This window comes from Protopterus annectens, chromosome 1.part2, assembly GCF_019279795.1.
Source record: "Protopterus annectens isolate FY-2018-M chromosome 1.part2, PAN1.0, whole genome shotgun sequence".
Classification (NCBI taxonomy): domain Eukaryota; kingdom Metazoa; phylum Chordata; order Ceratodontiformes; family Protopteridae; genus Protopterus; species Protopterus annectens.
The window spans coordinates 1100892965-1100909192 of record NC_056727.1 but is presented as its reverse complement, the minus strand read 5'-3'; the positions used below and the strand labels follow the sequence as shown (position 1 = coordinate 1100909192).

The 16228-nt window shown below is 39.7% G+C and overlaps 1 long non-coding RNA gene across 1 annotated transcript in view; it reads left to right on the top strand.

Annotated features, from left to right (window-relative positions):
• The window catches only part of LOC122792247, an 89235-nt gene that overhangs the window by 59253 nt on the left and 13754 nt on the right, over positions 1-16228 (top strand). Inside the window, exon 2 of the long non-coding RNA XR_006363298.1 lies at positions 14632-14768. This is a non-coding gene — a long non-coding RNA (uncharacterized LOC122792247). The remainder of the gene's footprint in view (positions 1-14631; positions 14769-16228) is intronic.

Sequence of the window (16228 nt, the reverse complement as noted above, 5' to 3'; positions counted from 1 at the left end):
CTTTTGGTCAGGACTAAAAAGAAGTGCCTGGCTGCAAGCAATAAGGCTTGGACTTACGGGTTCTGATAGAGATAGTACATTTTCTAATAAAAAATTAAAGGCTGCACATGGGATATATATATATATATATATATATATATATATATATATATATGTTGACAGACGAGATCAGACAGGAGTCCCCGTGGACTATGATGTTTGCAGATGACATTGTGATCTGTAGTGAAAGTAGGGAACAGGTGGAGGAGACCCTGGAGAGGTGGAGATATGCTCTAGAGAGAAGAGGAATGAAGGTCAGCAGGACTAAGACCGAATATATGTGCGCGAATGAAAGGGAGGATAGAGGAATGGTGAGGATGCAGGGAGTAGAGGTGGTGAAGGTGAATGAGTTTAAGTACTTGGGATCAATAGTTCAGAGTAATGGTGAGTGGGGAAGAGAGGTGAAGAAGAGAGTACAGGCATGGTGGAGTGGATGGAGAAGAGTGTCAGGAGTGATTTGTGACAGACGAGTACCAGTAAGAGTGAAAGGGACGGTCTACAAGAGGGTAGTGAGACCAGCTATTTTATATGGGTTGGAGACTGTGGCATTGACAAAAAGGCAGGAGTCAGAGCTTGACGTGGCAGAGTTGAAGATGTTAAGATTTGCACTGTGTGTGACGAGGATGGACAGGATTAGGAATAAGTATGTTAGAGGGTCAGCCCAGGTTGGAAGGTTTGGAGACAAAACCTGAGAGGCAAGATTACGTTGGTTTGGACATGTGCTGAGGAGCGCTGCAGAGTATATTGGGAAAAGGATGCTAAGGATGAAGCTGCCAGGTAACAGGAAAAGAGAAAGGCCTAAGTTAAGGTTTATGGATGTGGTGAGAGAGGACATGCAGGTGGTTGGTGTGACAGAGCAAGATTCAGAGGACAGGAAGAAATTGAAACAGTTGATCTGCTGTGGTGACCCCTAATGGGAGCAGCCGAAAGAAGAAGATATATATATATATATATATATATATATATATATATATATATATATATATATATATTTGGTGAGAATAAGTTCCATTTTTTTAAAGAATGGAAAGAAAGATAAATGTAGGGAAAGAGGAGTGGAAAGAAAGGTAAATGTAGGGAAAGAGGAGAAGGAGGACATCACAGCAGGTCTACCCATAGAACCAATATCTCAATACAAGTCAGACAACAGCTGAAAAAATAGTAAGGACAGGTAAGTTGCACAGATGGCACACTGCAAAACACAGGCTAAGGAGACTTGACAAACAGAGTGGGGATGCAATCAGCAATAGTGAAATGCAGAAAAACATATCTACCTATGTACTATCACATTATGACATGTCACAAATTGAGTGGTAGTTACACCTGGACCAATGGTAGATGTGTGTTCTAGGGTAATAAAGTAGGATCACAGGACAAAGTGGACAAATAAAAAAAAGTCCAGTCTATCAATAGTGCAGGTATAAGCCAAGCAACATCACACATGAGAAAATGCATGTCTAAAAAGATAACTCCAGCAGAGGACAGAACCAAACCTAAGACCATGCATGTGAAAGACAAATAACCAAGTACATAGCCAAGTGCAAGTTCTGCAAAAGGGCAACAAAGATTGCTATACACATAAGTAGGTCTACACAACCCAAACAAAAGTGTAATGGAATGTGTACCTGTTATGCACATATGCCATGTCAAAGCCAACAAGCAGGTGTAGATGTGTATGTATGCATGTCAGCGGCATAAACGGAATGTACATTAAAATAAGGGTGATACACATATACTCACCAATGATGTAATAATATGTTCAAAATGTAGCAGTGCAGCATAATAAGTATACAGGATTGTGCATATGGATGTGAAAAAACTACATTGGGAAACATACATGTATAATGAGAACAAGGATGTCTTGCAAGCTTTAGCCAGTAACTTGTGTGCAAATGTTCTGCATTGTAAAATGGTCATATAATTGGCACATGTTTATTATGACAAATTAATACAAGGACATTGTTGTTAGTTGCAACAAAGGCAAACATATCTGAAAAAATATGGTGAAATATGAGGGTCTATATCACGATCTCGAAACTGCATAATGCCGAACACCTTTTCATCAACAAATATATGTCAAACTCCCAGATAACCAAACAAACAGATCACCAATTTCTTTCCCAGGGAAAGAAACTGGTAGGCCAATCGAACACAACACACCAATACAAACATTACAAAGTGGGGGGCTTCACCCCCACACCCCTCCCAACTAAATATACTAACTCCAAGATCACACTACAGTAGGGAAAAGGGCAAATCCACAGCGACAGCCAACCGTTTTTTTCCCTAGGAAAAAAAACTCGGTGATCTGGCTGTTCGGTTAACTAGGATTTAACATATATGTGTCGATGAATAGGTGTTCGGTGTTATGCAGCTTTGAGGTTGTGATATAGACCCTAATATGAAGGTGGAATGGAGGTGGACAACCTGTGCCCACATCAGGTAAGTTGACACTATGCAAATGCATGTGTACTTCACACAGGGTGCTGTAGAAGCCAAACAGAAATACATTTCACCAAATGAAAAATGTATGTCAAATGGTCAGATTGATTGCTGATGTCCATAGAACTGGACATGTATAAAACACACATAGTAATGTGCAATCATGTCACATCAACATCCATAAAGAACCAAGCTAAGAATTACAAACACAAACACATATAATGTCAAGCAAATGATGATTAAAGAAACACAGGTGTATGTCAACCACTATGGTCATTACAGAGCAGAGAACACTACTGTGAGCATCATTAGAACACATTACAGCGCATCATCAGTAACTCAGTGAATGCTGACAAGTCAAAGGTACATTTGTGTGCCAGTATGTATCCGACTATGTGCATACACAAGTACATTCAATTAATGTGTACAACTATTTGCAGAAGATGTAAACTGATGTCAGTACATAATGGGTGTGGAAATACTACATACAAGCACGGTGTAATGTACTGTTAAAGAATGTGTTATCCAAAATGCTGTGTATACATTAATACTACATTGCTGTTTGATGCAGTCAGAAAAGGAGGACTGCACACAGACAGGATATACCTGTATTTGATCCAACATGGCATCAGTATTTCCAACCCATGACACACAACACCACATTGTGGCAGTGGGACATCATGACAGCTGTCATTCAAAACACGTGTGGAATGACATGTCTGTCTGTTGCACATACCTGATAAGGCAAAACACAATTCCAAGGCATATCATACTGCTAATGATGGAGTATGGTGAACATATGCTGTTTGTCATTCGCCCAGTAAAACACCTATTTACATGCTACATTTTGCAGCACTAGCTGCAGGTTAACTGCCACAGTGCATGGACAGCTAAATGTGGCAGGAAAGTGTAATATGTTAATATGTGTCATTCATACATTGAAGCAGAATTAAATGTCACATGACAATACCACATAAGCATGACAAATGCATGGTTTGCATACACAAGAGCGCATATACAGTCCAATAAGTGAAATGGAAATTACCATGTTAGCAGCATAACATGACTGGAGCACATAGACAACCAGAGGGACCAGATTGATGGGGGTCAGTCTCCTGAATGATCTCATTAGCTATCATCCTGAATGAATCCAGCATAGCCCATGCCATATCCACAAAGAAGAACCCCATCATATCCATCTATTATATCTACTATTCACTAGGTCATACAAATTTGGCGAGATTCCTCAGGATTGGAGACATGCACTTATTAAACTTGTCTTTAAAGGAAAGGGGAGTAGGACAAACCCAGAATCATATAGATCCTTAAGTCTACTTTCATGTTGTGGAAGAATAATGGAGAAGGTAATACTGGATAAGATATTGTCAGAACTGGATAGGTTGGGACTTGAAACTATATATCAGCATGCGTATGTTGAAAATAGATCTATTACCACCTGTAACATGATGTTCTATAACAATATAATAACAGTTATGAATGAAATGTTGGGCTGTGATGATGTAATTTATATAGATTTAACTTCAGCATTTGACAGGTTCATACACAAAACACTGATCGATAAATTAAAACAACTAGCTGGTATTGATGTACTCTTGATAAGATGGAATAGCTGCATGGCTTACAGATAGGGTATGGCAAGTATCATACAGCAACTGTACAGGGGAAACTCTTTGTTACAGTCGGGTTGTCCCACAGGGCTGTGTGCTAGGCCCTTACTTGTTTATATTGTATCTTTCAGACCTAACTTTTTCATCTGAGGTGTTCTACAGTCTATATGCAGATGACCTGAAATAGGGTAAACTGATTACTTGTGTTACATATAAGGCAGGTCTATAAAAGAACTTGACTAAATTGGCAAGTTTGGCACAGGAGAATAATATGCTGATAAATACATCAAAACTAAGCATATGGAATTTGGGAGACATAAATTGAAAGGTGAATATTTAATATAGCACAGAGTGATTGAAGCTGTAGACTCATTTATGAACCTGGGCATATGGGTAGATCCACTTATGAGTTTTTCTAATCCTGTCAACCAATTGGTTAATGATAGGAATAGAACTATAGGTTGTATAAAAAGATTTATAAAGTCTAAGAAATCAGAAATGATGAAGTAATTGTTTGTTAGTTACATTAGTCCCAAACTTGAGTACGGAATAACAATATGGAAACCTTACAAGAAAACAAGCATAAGTAAACCGGAATGAGTACAGGGGAAATATACCAAGGGCACTCATGGATGTGAAAATTTAAGTTATTATGAAAGACTAAAATATCTGACCTTGTATAGTGCCTCTTATACCTATCTAAGAGGAGATCTTATTCAGGTATATATGTCATTTAGATACAAATACCTCTGGGAATGTTTGGGGTTATCAAAAAGTAGTAGAGAATCATCAGACAACCTGTGTAGAAGATTACGTAGGAATGAGAGTTTGCTAATTGATTCTCTGATAGATCAGCTGATTCATGGAACAGACTACCAAATTATTTTAAAGCATGTACTAGTTTAGATATTTTTAAAAAACAGCCTAGACACATTATGGGAACAAGTGTTTTGGCATATTGCCAAGCTAGAAGGGCATTAATGCCCGTGCTTGAAATATTTGTATGTATCTGTGCATATATGTATGTATCATGTCCCTCATCTGTGTTCGGAACACAGCAGTCATGTCCTTGCTGATCTCCTTCCGATAACCGCCTCGATTCCAGGTGTGACATCATCTCCTCCAGGGCACAGGCATAATGGCTCAGGCAGGGGCGGGCCAGGTTCCTCATCATTGTCATTGTCATCATCATCATCACCATCATCCTTGGATGACTATGGCAGCTGCCCTTTTGATCAGAGAACATCCACAAGTCCCATGCTCTGTCAAGCTTAATTGCAAAACACAACAGAAAAGAAAAGCAAATGTCTATCATGCAGAACAGTCCCATGAATAGCATTGCACAACAGAATATGATTATGATGAGAATTCACACAGGGACTGACACATGTCCATTATGGATAGAGTTACTTCATAGCTGCATTGCTCTATATGTCCTATATGACCAAGATATCAGTATTATTTTATTACAATTCTATAGGCTTAGGAACTCCTACCCAAGTTTTTAACTTTGTAAGAATTTATGAATGCACAAATCAAGAGGTTGTACTGTCAGCAATAGAGTGTCATTGTTCAAATGAGGAGAAAGTGATATAGGTTCATAGGTTCATAGGTAGGAACTAGGCTATGTTCCCACGGGCATTTTTAGCCCCATTGATTAATTAACTGAGCCTCTGTCAAGCAGAGCCAATGAAGTGATCCCAGGGGTGTATTTTCTGTTACCCATCCACTCTTCAAGGCTTCTCTTGAAGAGTGTTAGTGAGGGGCTCTGCCTAATGTAGTTAGGAATTTTATTCCAAAGCATGGGGAGTCTCTGTGACAGGAATCTATCCTTCCAGCATGTTCTATTTATTGTTGTGGCGAGGTTTAGCTCACTAGAGCACATGGCTCGCAGTAACTTGGATTTCTTTAGGTGGAGCATGTCCATCAATTCTGAGTTGGACATGGCTTTGTAATTCAGGCAGAGATCACCTCTGAGTAAGTGATATGCCACTGAGTACAGCTGGAGTTTTTTCAGTCGGGCTGCATAGGACATATGTTTGAGGCCAGTAATCCTCTTGGCGAGGTGCTTTTGTGGTCTTTCCAGCTGTTGGAAATGTCTTGTGAGGTACATCCCAAATGGAGCATTGTACTCTATGATAGGTCTGATGAGTGACGAGTAGAGGGGCACTATAACCTCTTTATTTCTAGATGCGAACCCCATAGTAATTAGATGGGCCACATAGAAGGATTTCCTGACTACTTTGGCAATATGATTGTCAAAGGAGAGATAACTATCTACCTGGGTCCCCAGATCTCTTATTACCTCTTCTGTATTAAGGGGGCTGCCACCTATGTGGTAATTCGTGGTTGTTTTGTTTTTCCCAAACGGGATGACTATGCATTTTTTGGCATTTAGCTTGAGGCCATGACTTTGACACCAGGTGTCTGTCTCAGTAAGGCCTTTTTGAAGGATGTCCGTGTCAGCCAGAGAGTCAATTATGGCTCCCAGTTTGCAGTCAATGGCAAACTTGGTTAGCCACAGTCCTCTTGTGTTTGCCTGTACTTCTGAGAAATATATGCTGCACAGTAGGGGTCCCAGAACCGAGCCTTGCAGGACATCACTTGTGACTGGTTTAGAGTCAGACCTGGCACCCACTATTCTTACCGTGTGAGTTCTGTCTGTAAGCCAGTTGGCAACCCATCTTGTGATGTAGGGGTTTATGTTCAGGCTGGTGAGTTTTTCTATAATATCCGAGTGAGGAATGGTGTCGAACACCTTGGCGAGATCAAAGTAGGCTGTGTGAACCACCTTTCCCTCCTCTATGGCCTTGGTGACTGTCTCAAAGAAGTAAACCAGGTTTAGTAGGCATGATCTGCCCTTAACAAAGCTGAACTGGGTCAGATCAAGTGTTTGGAGGTTCCCAATGTCTTTGTTAATGAGTTCCATGATGATGCGCTCCTTAGCCTTGCAGACCAGGCTAGTCAGGCTTATGGGGCAATTGTTACCAGGGTCAGTTGTGGCCCATCCTTTGTGGAGTGGAATAACCATTGCTGTGCACCATTCTATGGGCACATAGCCTGTAGAGAGGCTGAGGTTGAACAGCGTGTTTAGGTGGGGGGTTAGTTTGTTCTGTAGTTCATGCAAGACACAGCCTGGGACACTATCTGACCCCATTGTTGCTGTGTTTTTGGCTTTTGAAAGGGCTGTTTTTGCCTGTGCTTCTGTGATTTCTGGGACACTACACTTTTCCGGTATTGTTGTGGGCCCTTTTGAAGGTGAGAGGGAGGTGAAGTTTGCACTGAATCTATCTGCCAGGATGTTGGCAATATCAGTAGGTTCTGTATATTTTCTGCTATTTTGCACTAGCTCAGAGCATATCTGCGAGTTGCCACTTAGATTCTTGACATAGCTAAAGAAGGCTTTGTGGTTATCTTTCGAATCCTTGGCTATTTTTCTTTCGAAGTTAGCCTTGGATGATTTTATGAGGGACCTTAGTTTCTTACTGATACTGATCAGGGATGTCTTTCCTTCTTGGGATTGGCTTTTTTTCTGAACTAGTTTCCTCCTTCTATTGTATAACCTGTTTATGGCAGGGGTCCACCAGACTGGTTTCCTTCTCTTAGGGGAGTGAGTCTTGGTCTTGCTAGGGATGACACGATCCATGCATCCTTGTAGGTGCTCATAGAGTCCAATTTTCAAGGATTCTAAATCTTGGGCAGTGTTATCCTTTAGCGTGGGGGCTGTGAAACTTACCCCCTCTGCCTTAAGTAAGGTGAAGTTTGCTTTAGAAAAGTTTTTCACTGTGGTTTCCTTGGTTAGGGGTGGTGGTGGGGTGTGGACATCCAGGGTAATTAGTTTATGGTCTGATCTAACCAGTGATGGGTTGCCCTCCGGTACGGAACACCTGTCGCCCATGTTGGTGATGACCAGGTTCAATATGTTGTGGCCTCTGGTAGGAGAGTCTAGCAGCTGATCCAGGGCATTTAAGTTGATAAATTCCAGGAAGCGCTGAGCCTGGGAGTTTGTACTCAAGTAGTTTTCCCAGTTAATGGTAGGGTAATTGAAATCACCCAATATCAGGGTGTTTAGTGGGACCTTCATGTTTTCCAGTGTCTCCAGAAAGGCAGAGTGATGGTCCTGGGTCATGGAGGGTGATCTGTAGCAGGCCACAATTTGCATTGCAGATTTGCCAGATGTTAGTTGCACATGGATGATCTCAGAGGTATCATGCTGCGCCACTAACCTGGAGGTGTGAGTATCCTTGATGAATATGGATACACACCCTCCTTTTGTGTTTCGGTCCATGTTCTGTGGCCGAAATGTGTGGTATGAGTTGTAGCCCAGTAGTGCTGGAGTGGTCTCTGGAGCCTTGAACCAGGTTTCAGTTACTGCACAGATGTCGACGTTCTCCATACTTAGGAGTGATTCGAGCGCATGCATTTTGAGATTTAAACTCCTGCCATTGAGTAGCATAACCCTCATTTTTTACTTGTGCTGTTTACGGTGGTGGGTTTGAATTTTCAGCCTTGCCTAAAAAAGGCACTATGAGGGCAACAAGAGCCTTGGCCAGTATTTGGAAGCCAAGTGGTGACAGGTGCAAGCCGTCTCTTGCGAAGCAATGCGGCTTGTCGAGCATGTCATCCCAGGCTAACAGACACTGGATTCCCTTTGAATGACACCAGAAGCTTAGCCAATTGTTGAAATTGATCATTTTTTCTTTATACTGAGGTATCATTCTTGGTGAGGGCAGGATGCTACTCAGGGTCAGGGTCATACCCACCTGGGCTACATGATCAGAGAGCTCTAGACAATAGACAAGCCATATGAGAGACATCTGAGATGGACAGCACGAGAATTTGCTGAAAACATTTTAATATAATGATTACAACAGTAAAAACAAAGTGATATGTTCAATCACCACAGCTGTAGACACGAGAATCAAATATATCTGTTACTGACATCATCATCATATATGTACAACTGTATGCATTATCTACGAAAAAGTATTAGCAATCAGTGGCCTTAAAAAACAAAACATTGTGAATATGCTTCCGGAATATGAACTGATGAAATCACATGTCCATCTGCACAAGTGTCAGCAAACCTAGACTAGGAATGTGATTATACAGAAATACCCAAGGTGTTAGAAGTAGATACAATACCAATGTTGAACCGGAGGGCATATCACTATATCTACAAACAGCACTTCAAAAGCTGACACAACAGACACCCACTTGAAAAAGCAGGCTGTGTACAACAGATAAATCCCTAGAAAATGCAACCTTACATATAAGTGTGCAAAACCATACATCATAAACAGTAATCAAAGCACTTAGATTTGTATACAAAACATTTTTCTTAATATGTGTGTGACAGATACACCAACCCAGTCAGTATTTAGGTTGTAGAGTACATTTCAAACACTATGTGCTGAAACAATTGTTCACTGCTATTGTTTGTGTCTTTCGGCTTTTCCCGGTTAGGGGTTGCCACAGCGGAACTCCGGTCCGCTAATGATTGGCAGTAGAATTTTTACGTACTGGCTTGCTGGGCCTAATGCACAACCTTCAACGAAAGAACACCCATTCACGCATGTTGCCACACGGAAGACGCTCTAACTGAGAATCGAACGGGCAACGTCTAACTGTGAGGCGACAACGCTACCGCAGCACCAATATGAAAGTTATACATTTTTAGATTTCAATCACAGTTGTAAGCACAGCTATCATGTAATGATTTCACTATCTTTACTTATGCATGATGGGTATTCCTGCATTCTAATCAATATACATGTTATTGTGAAAAATGCAGGCCTATAAACAGGGGAAGATGCATTTCATTTCACAAAACAGGAAAAATAATACCCATCCCTCTCTTCCTCCTCTGCCCCTCAAGTCTGTGCATCCACTCGCTGTACATGGCTCTGTTCTGGCTGTGATCATCCTCGTCTGAAATCAGAAAAGAGAATGTATGAATGATGTATTCTTCTATAACAGTGGTATACATTTCTGAGCACAGTTTCTACACATTTATTTCTGAAGAACATTAGATAATCACGATGCACATTTGACAGTGTTGTATACAGGAGCTAACATCTGTGAACTCAGAGTGAAGGACATGAAATTCAAACCTGCAACCACAACTCTAATTTTGACATCTACCCACCTAGCTAGCACACCTTGACTGAAACAGCATGTTTTCAATGCAGTGATAACAGTCACAAATATATTTTTCCCCTATGTGGATTTGAAGCCATAGCACGCTAAAATTTAGACATGCTGACAGGTTGTCTTACAGGCCAAGGTAACAATCAGCAGGGGTTTCATTGCTGAAAACTGGTAGTTATAAATGTCAAACCTGGAATTGGGCGGCACAGTGGTGCAGCGGTTAACGTTGTCGCCTCACAGCAAGAGGTTCTCCAGTTCGATTCTCGGCTGGGGTGCCTTCTGTGTGGAGTTTGCATGTTCTCCCTGTGTTCGCGTGGGTTTCCTCCGGGTACTCCGGTTTCCTCCCACATTCCAAAGACATGCATCTGGAGCGTTTCTCCCCGGGCCTCCGCTGAAAACAGGCTCTGTTGAACCTAGTCGGACATTCCCGGTCAACAAATGTTAAATAAATAAATAAATAAATAAACCTGCAAAGATGTATCAGACATTTTATTGTACAAAAATGACATCTATCAACACATAACTGAAAACATATGTGTAAGCAGTTAGAAAATAATTTATTTTAGGTTATATAACTGTGTCTGTGTACTTTCTTAGGCAGAATGAATTAATGAAGTTATGTATGTGTTTTTATTCCACTGTATAATGGTGCAGTAGGTGATATTGTGGTACTGTAACAGAAAATGATGACGTGATGTCATCAGTGGCTTAGGTGTGATAGGTTTCAGTGATGCATGATGACAGTGGTAATGTGAAATTGTGCTCTTAAATGTTGTAAAACATATGTATAGCTACAAAGGTCATAATTATGGATATTATACACATTATTAAATAAATTAACAACATGGGAATCAAAACCACATTTAATACGACAGTATTCACAAAGTCCACTTAATTGCCCCCATAAGCTAATTGCCACAACAGCCACTAAATGGTTATAAAACATCAATCTGATATATATATGGGATAGAGAAATATCTGTAAAAGAAGTAGGAATGCTCAGGTATGCATAGAATATTGACACTTACTATAGGGATCTACAATCTGCCTCTGCACCTCAGCGACCCTCCGTCATAGATCCTCCATGTAACTCAGATGCAGGTTGTCATAATTTTGGTGAACCTGTTTTCCAATGCAGTACATCCCTATCCTCCTTCAGTGCTCTTTTGCAATCTGGTTCCATACGTCTATCATGGTGAAGTCATGGGTCTGACTCTTATCCACTGCTCCAATCCAGTGTACACAGTCAGCATCATGATTGTCTCCTCGTTGGTCCAGTTGGGTGCACAGACACATCTCAACCTCCTTGAAGTAGCCATCATGATCCTCAAGTTGAAGAAGCCTGAAAAATGCAAACACAGAGAAATGCTCACTGAGGTACCACTCATTTTGCAGTTAGCAATGGTCTGATCAGTAAATGCATCAAAATCAATATTGTAAAGTAGCATTGATGTCATGTCATCAGATCACTGCAAGATAACCGGCAAGTGCTAGGCATGATATCATTTATCGATACCTCTGCAGTCCATGTGTGTTACAATGCATAAAGCTAATTTGTATGGAGGTACACAAATAGGATTCCAAAAACTTGAATTTTAATGAACTTCATCAATTATGAATGGCACAAAATGGTAAGTGATGTGGGTGCACATTAGCTGCACTTTGATTTGGTGATTCGGAATGAAAGGTACATTGACAATTGGTGGCTTTTCTGCTTTGGTGATTAGTATAGCTCTTCAAGTCAGTCATTTCCAAATGTAGCTGGTTGAATTAATTGTTACTCAAAATGTTATCTTTAACAGCAGTTGATATGTTACTGGAGGGATGTTGTTTTGAAGTTTATGCATAGAGGTGTCACTATTTTAAATTAGTGATTTCAGTCCCATATACAGTTGTATAGACAGACGTGTATCTCAAATATTAACAGTATATGAAATCTGATTTATGGATCACCCCCAATGCTTGCTGGTAATTTCTTGTACGCTGTGGTGTAACTATGGAAATCTATGGATTCCAACACAATCTGTAGCAGTAGTTTGCGATATTATTATGGATATTAATTAATTCATATTTCCTAACTAAACAGTTAAAAATGTGCTTTTGCTGTTATGGATATTTCATCAATGATGTTGCTTAACAAAGGTGTTATAACTTCTTGCTCAATATACTAAGTATCCATAGTGTCTATGGCCTGCCTATGGATCCTGAGGTTTTCTGACGCTTTCAGTAAGTTATTAAATTGTTACTTGCTGTAGCATTTTAATATGAAATATAAGCAGACCCCTGTGGCATGATGCTGTTGTCATTAGACATCCATTCAACATGCAGGTAGAGTGAAGTGTTCTGAAACCACTCACAAATTGTAAAGATATTACAAGTTATGTATGTCCATTTTACAAAGGTTATGTATGAAGGCATTGTTTTACTTATTATATATCCTGTTAGTATTTATCTCAGACAGTGTTATACAGACATTTGTATTGCACAGAATGTATATTGTTTATGTTGACATATGATGTTCACATAATCAGATGCATAAATGGGCTCACACAGGAATATTATCATGTGTGTATCACTGTCTTTCAGATGGCCAACCATCCTAGGGGTGACAACTTCTCCCCCCAAGGAAAGCGGCATCATAATTGATGCTTTCCAAAAACATAGACAGAGACTACTAGGCCATTCAGGAAATGTGGACCGACCTCTCCAACGCAGCTGATGGCCACAACTGATCCCTTGATGACTGTAGACAGTGCTGCTCAGACATGATCATTTGAGCAGCAAACAGACTGAGGCATTACAAGAGATCAAGGTGTGCTACCAGTGGTGGACTACCATTGACCCCCCGATGAAATCACAATATTTCTGACCTCACTACATACAGCAAGTGGGAAGCAATGCATCCTTGGGGTTGGTATTAAAGCTGGAGTTCCAGGCTGAGCATGCATGTCTTTCTTTCCAGTACATGGTTGTGGATTGAAACAGTCATTGAATATTGTTATAGCTTGCATATTCATGCATTGCTGTTTTTGCTTTACAATAGCAGAGTTGAGCCATGTACACACATTCACACAGGGTGAGGATGACGAACGTAAGTCTCATGACATGTATTGATACAAATGAAGTACAGACAAAGCAGTTCAAACAAAATTTGTAATGCTGTTTGCATCAATATTCACAGGTCCAACTCTTTCAGGAATAAACCAGGGATCGGCGGGTAAGTGTCTCCTTACCATTAATGTGACCACAACCTTGCTATTGTCTCAGCCACATTTCACGGCACTGCTGTTTACTGCCATATTGTTATTTAACTAACAATGTACACTGCAGGTACATCCAGTGGAGACCCAAGCAGTGCAGGTTCAAGTTCAGACAGACCAGGTATGTTACAGCAAAACTGTCATAGCCAGCATCAACATGTTGCACACATATGATACATGATATTTATGTCAATATTTGTCAACACAGGCCCATCTGTCTTTCAGTTGCAACATCCATCAAGTGAGTACTTGTAGCCCACGTTAGTGTGTTGCATATCTGATACTGTCAGTATTGCTTTTGCTAAATACATGATTGTATCATCTTTCTCTTTACTTTCCCACTGCAGGATCCACAGTACAACTATGTGTCATACCTGTCATTGCTGTTAACCCATTTGTTGTCCTCCATTATTACTCCTGACTTTCTTCCCATTTCTAGGCCAGTCTGCATCAATGCCATTGAGATCACATATGATGTGTATGTGCATCTCACACCTTTTGCATGTTTTGAGTCTGGAGGGAGAGATTATACAATCAGCAAGCAAAGAAGAGTAGTATTGCTGGAATTGAATTCATCCAAAAGTCTTGTTAAGTACCTTCATGAGGTGGACTCTGTTTTTACAAAATCTCACAAAGGCAGCATCAATACAAAGACTGTTTTGTATACCATATATCATGTACAAAAGTAGATTAAAAATAAATAAGACAGCTGGATGCACAAGTCCCAGGATAAAAAAAAAATGTGTCCATCCTGGTAGACACACTAGTATCAGGAATGGGAGAAATGACAGTGTAGAATCATCAAGACATGGAAACATTCCTACAATGGGGTTCATACCTCTCAGTTATCCAGATTTTTGCAGAATGTCCAGATTTTTGTTGCATATTTTTGGTCCTCTCCTCATAAAATGTGTGCTTTTCTGGCAAATCAATGAGGATTGAAATCACTAAATATTACATACATTTAAGTTTCAGACTATATATCCTTTAGAAGATGTGTGATAAAACAAAACATTTTATTCTAACAACGTTCTAAGTTTATAAGAGCAATATTTAAAATCTGTCCCAAATTTGGTGCCTTTGTTGCCATGATTATTTTTTTTTTTTTCCAGGTTTCCTGCTCTAAAAAGGTGAGAGGTATAATGGGTTAGGCCAAGCTCAGGAGGAGAAGGAGGATGGCTGTCCTGTTGTATGAGGAAGGAGTCCACAGAAACTACAAAAACTGACAGGCCAAAAAAGAGCCATGAAGGTAATAGCATTGACTAATGAGGATAAAAAAGAAATTATGTATTGTTACTATTATGCAAGAAGACCAGAACTTCTGGATAGAAGATATTCAGAAAGATTAAGAGAGAAATTAGAGGAAAGAAAAATACTCACACATGAAAAACTGTCAAAAGCTTCAAAGGCAAATTTATGTTCACTAATAAAAAGACTATATAGACCAAGAAACCTTGGGCCTTTTGGAAAAAGAAGCTAATGAGGAAGTGTGAAAATATAAAGAACAAAACCTAGAGATGTTTGAAAAATATGAAAAGAAACATGGACATGGGAGAGAAACAGAGAGAGAAAGAGACATGAAATTTTGCAATATGTTTGCAAAGGAGAAAGCCAAACTTATCAATAATAAAAAATCAGCTCCAAAGATATTTGAAGAAAAATACAGACAAAGGCACCTAGATTTGAAAAAAAAATGTTACAATACAAAACATAGGATCACAAAGGGGGAATGCAGAACAGAAGATTAGTAAAGCAGCAACAGACAGAACCTGAAGTTATGGGATACCTGTGAAGTGAAGGATTTAGTTTAGAAAGTCTGACATAGGTTATACCACAGTATGATGGAAAAATGAGTCCCCAAAGTAAGGAGAAATAGGTGAAATGGGAGGCATCCAAAGAAGAAATATGGACATGAGCAAGAAAAAGAGATTTAATATGGTGCAATACTTATGCAAAGGAGAAAGCAAAACTAATCAGTACGAAAAAGTAACAAGAGATATTTGAAGAGAAATACAGGCAAAGGCATCTAGATATCAAAAATTTTACAACACAAAAAAATAATAAAACAAAGGGGGAAGTAGAAAATAGGATTAGTAATGGAGAATTTAAAGAAACAGAAACTAAGTTATGGATTATCAGCAAAGTCAATGATTCACCTTAAAAAATCCAACTCTGGTAATGTCACAGTATGATGGAACAGTGAATTACCAACATAAGGAGAAACAGGAAGCATCTGCTCATTTACCACATGAAGATACTCTATAGTTTTCAGAAAGAAACCAGTACAAAAGTTCAGTTGGAGTTGCACAGCAAGGGAAGGAACTAGAAAAGGTGGCAACTCTGATGCAGTTCATGTTGTGGAGTGATAGGCCGGTAAGTTCCCATATGAAAGAGTAACAGATAACGCAGGATGTAGAGGAAGGGAATATGTCACAGGAAGATGTTTTGGAACTTTCTGTAGAATGATCAAAATGGCGAATAAAGAATGTCCCCTCAGTGTAGAAGAAAAAGGCAATAAGGGAAAGGAAGGGACGAAATCAAATGCCATCATGGAAGTGTCAAACGCAGAAAACTCTAAAGCAATTAGGACAAGAAATGTCACTGTTAGAAGAATATAGAAGAAGGAACAGATCAACAAAAATACTTCGTTGTTAAATAAAAACAAATGATAACAACACAGGAGGCTCAGATGCAAAAGTTTACTAGTGT